Genomic DNA, 8,514 nt, shown 5'->3' with positions numbered 1-8,514 from the left:
ATGATGCTGAAGATGCAATTACAAGAATAAAACAAATTGTCATGTATTTTCACGTTCATAATGATTACAATAATTGCTCAAAAATTACAACGGTATTGAAGGAAACAGTAAATGAAGAGTTAAAGAAAAAGGAAACAAAAGACAAGTCAGTTTAAAATAAAGGCATTAAACAAAAGCAATTAAAGAAAGCAATAAAGTCACATATAGCATGCAATGGTAAAAGCCTAAAGAGTCCCCAGCAGAGTCGCCATGCTGTCGACGCCCTCTTTTTCTTGCAAAACGGAGTTCGGAATCGGGTATACGACATTCGGGAGGACAACTCTATTCCCTTGCAAGAATTGGGTTTTTTAGTTTGAAGAGTCGCCACCTAATGATTATAGTGCATTAGGACACTTTAAGGAAGAATTTGAGATGAAGAACCAGAGTTTGGGTAAGGGCTAGAAATTATCTCGAGGGGAAGGTGTTAGGCACCCCTCAAGATCCACTAGTGTGGTTCCCGGCCATGCTACAATTGTGACTTTGAATGCAAACAAACAAGTAAACAAGCAAGCATTGCAAATACGAAAAAACTATTACAAATAAGGAGCACAAAAGGTTAAAAAAAAGTGCTGAATTTTAGGGAAGGAGCAGTTTAGTTAAAAGTGCAAGTAGGAAGAAGTCAAGTACTTAGTGCGAACAATCTGAAAATTATGTGAAAAACAGAAGTCGAAAGTGCAACAGCTTTTTAAGATTCAGAAAATAGTTAAACTAATAAAGAGGGAGGGGGTCCTAGGTTTATATATTACATGGATCATTCGCACAACACTGGTACTCAATTGTACGCATAGTGTTATCGTGTAATCATCATCTTCATGTCTACCCTTTCCCACCCCGTTAAGGTATTGGAGCGCGGAATGGTATCGTTTGCCTATTGCATGCTATTACCCGTCCCAAGCTATCAGTCCCGGGGCATTAGGACTTCTAATCCTAAAAGGGGAAGAAAGGGATGGGGGCCTTTATGGAGTTTAAAGGACAAAATTCTAATCGACATTCAAAAACAAGTAACAAGTAGGGGGAATGAACAGACAAACAGGTAAGGCTCACATAAACCCCGTAAATCAGATAACATATAGTTTAGCATGCCTTTACACATACTGGTTTGGTCTTTAAAATTAAAAATTAAGCAGCGAGCGGACTGATTCGATACATACGTTTAGACAGGAAGCCCAAATTATGCAACTTGGATCCAATTGTCAGAACTTAAGGTATTTTAAGCGAGTGATTTAGAAAGTACTGGTTCTAGAAAAGTAGTCTAATGCCGGAAAGTACAGACTGCAGTCAGTTTAGAAATAAGTTTTAAGAGAATCATGAGTATAAACCATAAAAGGAGTTCCAGAGTCAGAAATACTTAAGGAAAGAGTAAACTGCAGAACTGTTTTAAAGACAATTTCAGGAAGACCAAAACTTAGTTGGAAAATGTTTAGGCAGAATTTTAGAAAGAAACCATTTCAGAAGAGGTGCTGATTTGAAGAACTCAAATGTATACTGATTCAAAAGAGTTTTTGTCAAAAGATTGAGGCTGAAGACATTAAGACATTAGAGACCAGTTAACAGATTGTTATTGCTTAAGAAGAATCGGACGAACTTGATGTGGAATCCTATGATATCTATATCTGATTAAAAAAGGTCTGTTAAGAACTGGTAAGAAGAGGTAATTATTTAATTACCTTACAGTTTGCCTAATGCATATGCATTCCCTATAGGCATGATTTCTATATGCACTGATTACATGAACGTTAAGGTCCTATAGGCAGGATTTCTAGATGACTTATATCATAATTAAACGTTAAACCCTATAGGCATGGTATCTAGGTGACTTGAATCAGAAACATCGAACCATCTTATGTGTAGTATTTCTAGTAGAAAAATTAAAGTCCTAAAGTCATGATATCTACCCTTTATTGATGCAAGAAAGTAAAACCCCTCCCACACCCTTTTACTAGATTCCCCGAGTTCTATACAAGTTATTACAACCCAATGAATCAACTGAAATAATAGAAATACATCAAAAACTAACAGCTAGATCCTAGCAGCCTAATTCAATCTTAATGTCCAATAATATGTATTTAACCAACTCCGGGGTCCAGATCTCCAAAGCCTTCTCATTATCCAGGGTGTTTCAAAGTTTCAAGGAACCTCAGGGATTCCAGGCATTGCTTACACCCAGGATGCCATTATGAACAGGATGGTGCAGTGTGGAATAGCCAGCCCTCAGGCATCCAAGTTCAGAGGGAGCTCAGGGGTCCCAAAGCATGGCTTGCAAGAGAGGGGCAGAACTTATAGCTAGGAGTAAGTGCAAAGTGAAAGGGAATTAAGGGGCCATGACAAGTGGTGGTCATACCTAGCCATAAGGTAGGCTGGCACACCCCTGACCACTTGCTAGATGAACAAGTTAGGAGCAGACCTTTTGATGGTCAGACAAAGGTCTGGATAGTGATTAGGACACTATCAGACCTAAGTCAAGGCTCAAGCACATAATGGGGAGAATGGGAAGTGGGAATTGATTGAGTTAAGGAGTTCAATGAACCCAGTTCAGGATCATAGACAGCAATATTGGGGTGCTGCTATGCCCTGAACAATAAACTCACATACAAAGGGGTAAAAGGGGTAAGGGAATTCATAAAGCATCATATTCACAACAAACAAACAACTGCACAGATTATTTAAATGCTGGACTGTAAGAGAAGGGGAAACACGTTATAATATGCTAGAAAACATGTGGACAGAATTAAACACATTGTTCTTGGGGCGTATAAACTAATTGAAACATACCGGTATAGAAGTAAAGAATGCAGAAGAAAGCGAGCAAAGTCCACAGCAGTGTGAGTATCAGAAAGAGAGAGTGAAAGGGAATTGTGAACTCAGATGGTATTCTGTGTTCGTGTGTAAAAGTGTAGAAGGGTAGCCTCTTTTATAGTGTAGAGAAGCAAACAAGAAAGGTAAGAAAACCCTTTTAAAAAAAATCAGTCTCAAATATTCTCCCTTTAGTCAAGGGATTTAATTTCAAACGGAAAAGTGTAAACAAGGAAAGGAAATTTGAATAAAATCCTTCACAGTAGCATAAGAAGGGAAAATACACGAGGTATATTTAAGGAAAGGTTTCAATAGTACTTGATTTGTAAAGAGAAAGGAAAGGGAATCAATCAAACAATTAACAAAATCAAAGTACTAAGTTTAAATCGAATGAACCAAACCAGAAATAGGTAAAGAGGGCTTAACCAAAGAAAATCAGTGGCAATCAATCAAGACCCTATCAAAGGGATCCAAAATCAATCAAGCAATCACCAAAAACCTTGGAAGAGGAGCTTCTTGCATATAAAGCAAACAATTCATACAGAAGAGTTTAACATTGAAGTGTTTAGAATCGTAAACAAAAGAATACGAGTTCAACCAGAGACTCATAGTGAGTCTGAAGGTACAGGGTCCCCAAAGTGGAACCCTAATTCAATTTACCAAGAAAAACCCCCAAATTCTAGGGTTTCCCCATCGAATCAAACACAGAAACGAGAAGGCAAGTGAACAGACTCAAGGAGTCTCATGAGAATCAGGCAAATACAATGGCGGGCTTGAAACAATCAAAGAAAGGAAACCACTTTAAGGCATGAAGAACATGCTCAGAAAAACTTTGGCATTTAAGAAAACATGCTTAACAAGAACACGAACATAGTTCAGGAAAGCAAAATATCAAGAAACTCAGTAGTAAATATGCATGGTAGAAGAGTGAGAAAAACAGACTAATCATGTGAGCATACATATAAAAGTAGAAAGACAATACATGCGTAATAGAGGAGGAAAACATACGAGCATAATACAGACAAACATCTAAAAGAAAAGAACAACAAGAATCGAAAGACTTTCAGAAACCCTAATTTTGGAAAACCAACGATTTTGAAAAGGAAATTTGGGGAAAACACTCAAAACTTCAAATATAGCATAGGTTCAACACAGATCTAGGCAAATAAACAAAGAAAGAACCTCGAATAGTTTAGGATTTCTAAGAAACCCTAGAAATGAGAAGGCGTGGAAAGTGTCTGGTCTCGTACAGATCTGAGCCATAGCTAGGCTCTTAAAGCTCGAACACACCGGGACATGGCCAGAGAAGCCATAGAACCACAAATCTACAACGGATCTGAACGGACTTTATCGAGGTTAGGCCTCGAAATCTCGAACAACCACGGTTTGGGGGAAAGGAAGGTAAGCACAGGATGTCCATGGCCGGAGAAGCCATGGACTCCGATGAGATTGCTCGGAGAAGACGACGGAGGCGATTAGGGTTTCGAGTGCTAGGGAGCGTTTGAGAGAAGGAGAGAGTTTGGGGGCGGCTGTCTGAGAGAAATGAGGGTTAGGGTTAGGTCGTTTGGAATTAAAAAGGAAAGGGTTATTTGTGGTCGTTGATCAAAAGGATCAACGGCCTGGATTTAAAGGGATCTCGGGCGGGTTTAGTTTAATGGGTCAGGGGTTGGGTTAAATTGGAATTGGGCTGGCCCAATTGAGCATTAGGATTGGGGCCAATTGGGCTTAAGATTAAAATGAAATTGAGGCTATAATTGAAATGAAATGTGACCAAAATAGCCAGTTTTTCCCCTGTTATTTTATAAAAATAGTGAAAATGATTTTAAAAGAAAATTGAAGATGCTGAACCAATTAATAATACATATGTATTAATTTAAAAATATTAGAACTAATTTTACAATTATAAAACACTATTAATCGTAAAATAGGCTATCATTGCCTTTATATGCAATTAGCTTTACAAATACCAAACAAATTTGTAAAAATATAAAAAAAACTACCTTAATTATATTTGGTGTAAATATGAGAATAAAATAAGTTATTCACAAAAATGATAATTTTGGGAATAATTATTGGATTTTGTACTGTTAAAATAGACAATAAATTGATTTAAAATAAGGAAAAATACCAAAACTCTTGGGAATGCTTATATATGCATGTATATGCTATTTTGAGGATATTTTGAGTACATAAAAATACTTAGGGAAAAATTGGGTATCAACAGCGCTACTACAAACGATCGAGCTAGAGAGATACTTGAGAAAGCCGAGCAGAAGCTGGCTCGGCTGTTGCTCGTGCTTGTTTGCAAGCTAGGAGGCAGGCCTTTGAGGAAGCAAGCACCGAAGGTGTCGATCTCTCTGCCAAGATCGAGAAAACCAGAGCTTTGGAGGAAGGATCAGCACCTTCAACTACTTCGGACGAGGGTTCCGGAAGTGACTCAGACAGTAGTGAGGGTGAAGAGTAGACTCGCGTCGTCATCTCTGCTTCTTCTTTTCTTTCTTTTTGTATATGGATACCTTGGGGGGCTTTGTGAAGACACCTTTTGTAAATGTATTTTTGGGAATGCAAAAAGATTCCTCTGCTTCAAGTCTTCAAATTTTGTTGTTCAGTGTTTATGCAAAGTTAATCTTTGAATTTTGATGTCGGCTCTTCGGAGCCCATACTTGGAGTAACCGAGATCCTCGAGATCGGGAACCATCTCAAGGCTAGGTTGATAGCTCCTTAGAATCCATACTTCTAATGATAGAGATCCTCGAGATCGGGCACCATCTCGAGGCTTGATCGATGTGGGGATGTCGATAGCTCTCGAGCATTGTATGATAGTGCCATTCGTATGACATGACCGCGAAGTGACCGGGGTGGTCCCACCGGTACACTTCCCCAAAAGTGGTAATGGCATGGTCAGAATGAATTGGCCTTCAGAATAGGCAAACAGTCGTCGCTTGCTCTATATATGTATTTGATGTCTCCTTATTTGAGGCTTCCGCTACTTTGTGCAACTATCCTTTTTATAGAGCTCTCCTTCCTTGCATTAGTTCTTTCACCATTTTGATTCAAAGCTTTCGCCTAAGTGTTCATCTCCCTTCCCTTGTTTCATCATAGTTATGGCTGCTACGCCCAAATCCGTTCGCCATGAAGAGGAGAGTTCTGCCTCTATTTCCTGCCCGGTCGGTGGTACACCGCCGGCATCCGGTGAGCTAACCTCGAGATGCTTTGTCTCGAGGAGGGATCTTACGTTAGAGAGACCTCCCATGGACATCAGGAGCATGCGTCGAGGTTCGTCTCATCAATAGGAGAGGAACACCTTAAGGCAATTAGGAGAGACTGCGGATGGGGAGAAAAGGCAGTACTGCAGGTACCTTCCCCGGAGGAGAGCATCATGGCTCATGTAGAGGGGTTTTTGAACGTATATACGTACCCCTTTACATTGGGCCCTCTCGAAAAAGTCGTGCTCGAATTTTGTAGAAGATATCGGGTTACCCTGGCACAGGTTCACCCGTCGTTTTGGAGGATAGTGTTGATGATAAGGTTCTTTGCAGATAAAGTCGGGCTCGGGTTCACCCTCAGCCATCTCATTAGATTGTATCAGCCCTTGCATTACCGAGGCTTGATTATTCTACGACGTTGATCCACCAGGCCCTTTGTGGCTAGTAATGAAGATGACTGGGACCGAGGGTGGATGAGTCGATTTGTCCAAGTGCGGACTATTGACATTATTCCCGTAGAGTTCCCGCCATTCCCTGAGAAATGGAATTTCACACATAAGTGGTACACTTGTGCTTTTGTCATCTCTGTTCATAGTGGAGGCAGACTCCGTAACGGTGTTTTATTTCCCTTTTCGCAGTAATCTCGTGGTTGCCATACGAGGTCCCCGATCTGGTGGATTGGACTCGGAAACTGGCAGCTTGCTCGACCTACGATGAGCGTAAGTGGTGAGATTTGTCGAAGGGTAGATGGGAGGCAAAACACCACGGTGAGTACCATATGATTCTTCTCTCTAAGGAATATTTCCCTCTGTGTTTCCTAACTTCTTTACTGCAGGCGTTGGAGAATTTTCCGAAGTGAGACCATGCTCTCTCAGAGAGGAGGGAGGATCATCGGCTTCATGGCCGAAGAGAGATAACAAGCGCAAGGAATCCTCGATGGGCGAGAAGATTTACAGGAAGGCAGGGTCTGCCTGGAGGCGAAAAGGAGACGCAACCGTTAAGGTAGATCATGTACCTATCGGCCGTCGTGTAGACATTGGTGCAACAGAAAGGAGCGGCCACACATCGATGGCTCCAGCCAAGAGGCCTCTCGGGGCAGCTGAGCCTACAACACCCAAGATTTCTGGCCTCGGAGGAGTGGCTCCTCCTTTGCCACTGTCTTCTTCTCCAGTCGAAGGTACTTCGAGGGATGCAGATGTTCTCTCTCCATCGTCTTCTCCCGTCGAAGGTACTTCGAGGGATGCAGATGTTCTGTCGCCGTCGTCTTCTCCCGTCGAGGGTACTTCGAGGGATGTTCGAGGCCAGGGGCTGCCTAAGTCAAGCGGGGTCTCGAGCGATCATATCCTCTTCGAGAGCGGTTCGACTGGGGCCGATGAGACCAGGCCAGCAGATGCATGCTCAACTTTTGAGGGGGCTCAGCGGCTCTGTTCTGTGGTGAGCTCTGGTTGACTTTGTTGGTTTTTCGGTTTTACATTTTCATTTTCTCACTGAGCTTATTTTTCATAGGCCTTTGACAAGCTCAAGTCCGAGCTGCTCCTCCGTGAAGCCCGGTTGTTGTCACACCTCCTTTTTTACACACCTACCCCGAAGGATAATGTATAAGGGAGGTTTTCCATTTAAAGTGACATTATTCGAAATGGGATTATTTATTTATTTTTTTTTAGAGTCGCCACTGGGATAGGATTGGCTTTTGGTGTCCCAAGCCACCGGTTTAACTTGAATCCCAAATCGAGGAAAATTTCGACTTCCCAGTTGGAGTCTGCGAACCAGAAATTCTGAATAGGGAATTTTGTTGACCCGAGGGAAGGTGTTAGGCACCCTCGGATCCCGTGGTTCTAGCACGGTCGCTTAAATTATTATAAATGGCTAAAAATCTGATTTTTATACATGCTTAAACCTATAGTGCAATTTTATGATTATTTAACCGCTTTTAGTTGAAAATGTTTTAAGAAAGTGAAAGTTGTTTAAAAAACGTGTTTCCGGATCACGTCACATGAAATGCACCCGGATCCTCGACACATTCTTATTCAACATTTTGGGATTTGGATGAAATGCACACCCGTATTTAAGAAGGTAAAATTATTAAAACGTGCCTAAAGTGACAAACGTCTTATTATCTTCGGGAAAAACCGTGAAATTCGCTAAACGGCCCATCCCGGATTCTAAGTATTTTAATATAGCCATTTATCGAGGGCCCCGCATTTTATGTGTTTTGTTTGGCGAGGCTCATCTCACTTTATTATTTAAAGACCAAACTAAAGTGACCTATGATTTTCTATTTATTTTGTCTCTAAAAGGGCCTAATTAATTTGCATTTATAAATTCGGGTCTCAAGTTCAAGTCCGAATTCAAACAAAAGGGAGGACCCTCTTAGTTTGAACCCGCCACCTAATTCGAGACCCAAACTTATATTTGCGAATTAATCCCCAGATTCCTATATAATCTTTAAAAGGTTTTGACTTATAACAATTTTTTT

The sequence above is a fragment of the Nicotiana attenuata genome, unplaced genomic scaffold (assembly GCF_001879085.1).
Source record: "Nicotiana attenuata strain UT unplaced genomic scaffold, NIATTr2, whole genome shotgun sequence".
NCBI lineage: Eukaryota > Viridiplantae > Streptophyta > Magnoliopsida > Solanales > Solanaceae > Nicotiana > Nicotiana attenuata.
This window is presented reverse-complemented; position numbering follows the sequence as displayed.